This window comes from Ursus maritimus, unplaced genomic scaffold, assembly GCF_017311325.1.
Source record: "Ursus maritimus isolate PB19 unplaced genomic scaffold, ASM1731132v1 scaffold_35, whole genome shotgun sequence".
NCBI lineage: Eukaryota > Metazoa > Chordata > Mammalia > Carnivora > Ursidae > Ursus > Ursus maritimus.
Genome location: NW_024426119.1, coordinates 9,412,836 through 9,415,713, shown reverse-complemented (window position 1 = coordinate 9,415,713; position 2,878 = coordinate 9,412,836).

Below are 2,878 nucleotides of genomic sequence, written 5' to 3'. Positions count from 1 at the left end.
ACAATTCCCATCAGAGTCATTCCTCTCAGTTAAAGCCTTCCCTGAATATCAAGGTTGTCTTTCTACTCTTCATTTTATATTTATTGAGTACCTAGTGTTGAATATTGTAGGCCCAAATGATACAGCAGTAAACAAAGCAAACAACTCAAAAGGATTTGAATAGCTATTTCTCCAAAGATGATAGACAAATGGCCAAAAGCATACAAAAAGATGTTCAATATCATTAACCATGAGGAAAATGCAAATCAAAACTACATTGAGATATTAAAGGTAAATGCCATACGATCCAGTAATTCCACTACTGGAATTAAATAAAACAAAAACATTAGTTCAAAAAGATATATGCACCCCTATGTTTATTGCAGCATTGGTTACAATAGCCAAGATATGGAAGCAATGCAAGTGTCCATCCACAGATGAATGGATAAAGAAGATGTCTCTCTCTCTCTCTCTTTCACACACACACACACACACACACACACACACACACACACACACAGAGGAATATTATTCAGCCATAAAAAACAATGAGATCTTGCCACTTATGACAACATGGATGAACCTAGAGAGGATTATGCCAACTGAAATAAGTCAGATAGAGAAAGACAAATACCATATGATCTCACTTAAATGTAGAATCTAAGAACAAACAGACAAAGCAGACAGATTCATAAATAGAACAAACTGATGGTTGCCAGAGGAGAGTGGAGAAATGGGCAAAATGAGTGAAAGGGAGTGGGAAGTACAGGTTTACAGTTATGGAATGAATAAGTCACAGGAACAAAAGGTACAGCAGAGGGACAGTCAGTGGTACTGTAATAGCATCATATGGTGACAGATGGTAGCTACACTTGTGCTTAGCATAGCATAATGTAAAGACTTGTCCAATCCCTATACTGTACACCTGAACTAATGTAACACTGTGTGTCAATTATACTTCAAAAAAAGTCCTACAATGAGATATTACCTTACACCCACTAGGATGGCTATTGAAAAAAAGAAAATAACAAGTACTGGTGGGAATGTGGAGAAGTTAGAACTCATGTGCATTGTTGGTAGGATTGTGAAATGGTACAACTACTTTGGAAAACAGTATGGCAGTTCCTCAAAAAATTTAAAATAGAACTACCATATGATCCAGCAATTCCACTTCTGGGTATATATCCAAAAGAATTGAAAACAGTGTTCCAAAGACATAGTTGCACACCCACGTCCATAGCACTGTACACAACAGCCAGGAGGTAGAAGCAACCCCAATGTCCTTCACTGGATGAACAGATCATCAGAATTAGGTATATACATACAACGGAATACAATGCAGCCTTAAAAAGGAAGAGAATCCTGTCATATGCTACAACATGGATGAACCTTGAGGACATTATGCTAAGTGAAATAAGCCAGTCACAAAGGGATAAATACTGTATGATTCCACGTCTATGAAGTATCTAAATTAGTCAAATTAATGATACAGAAAGTAGAATGATAGTTACCAAAGCCTAAGACAAGGGAGTGGGGGGGGGATTGTAGTTTAATTAGTACAGAGCTTCAGTTTTGCAAGATGAAAAGATTCTCAAGATCTCTTTCACAACAATGTAAACGTACTTAACACTACTGAACTGTACACTAAAAATGGTTAAGATGATAGCGGCACCTGGGTGGTTCAGTCAGTTAAGTGTCCAACTCTTGATTTCAGCTTAGGTCATAATCTCAGGGTCATGAGATTGAACCCTGCTTTGGGCTCCACATTGGGTGTGAAGCCTGCTTAAGAATCTCTTTCTCCCTCTTCCTCTGCCCTCCCCCACGACCCCTGAGTGAGCACGTGCTCTCTCTCCCTCTCTCTAAAAAAAAAAAAAAAAAAAAAAAAAAAACACAAAAAAACAGGTTAAGATGGTAAGTTTTATGGTTTGTGTTTTCTACCACAAATTTTTTTCTATGCTGTTCCAACATCTGTAACTTTATTAGATAGATAATAATGATAACAATAGCATCCATAATAATGTCAGCAGGAATAAAAATCTCCATTGATTGCCTAAAAACAAACAAACAAGCAAAACTGGGTTTCAGTCTTTGTAAGTGTTGGTCTATTTCCTATTACCTTTACTCCCTGGGGAATAGTCCTTCAGGGGTCCCAATTGAAAAAAGGAGGTATTTATTGGAGTCCTTCATGCCTGGTGGCCATGGAACTCCAATTTTTATCCTCCAGTCCTGTGAGATTGTCAGAAGATCTGCTCAGATTCTCAGGCTGTCATCTGCCAATTGTGAATCAGCAAATGTCTTGAAGTGAAAGGTGGCATGCTGTCAGGCTCACCTCTCTCTGCTTCTCTTCTCCCTGAGATCTTGATGCCTCAAGTCTGTGCTGTCTTGATGCCTTCAGGCAGAACTTTGAAATATTTTATTCCGCTTTTATGGTTACTGTCAATAGGGGTGATAGGATCAAGCTAGTCTACTCTATGTAGAAGAAGAAATCCTTGAGAGGTTTTTTTTTTAACATTTTAACATTTTTTAACATTTTTAACATTTTATTTATTTATTTGAGAGAGAGAGAGCACAAGAGGAGGGGAGGGGCAGAAGGAGAGGGAGAGGCAGACTCCCCCTGAGCAAGGATCATGACCTGAGTCAGAAGCACTTAGAACTGAGTCACCCAGGTGCCCCCTCCCCCCAGTCAGCCTTTTCTGTCCCTTGCAAGTTTTTGTTATTTTTCAATAATAACAACAATATATTTTCATGGTATAAAGATACTAAAGGATATACAGGAAAAAAAAAAAAAGCCATACACCCAAGCACTGAATTTCCCTACACAGAAGCAATAACTTTCCAAAAATACTCTATGCAAACACAAGCAAATTCATATATATTCTTCCCCCACACCCTTTATACA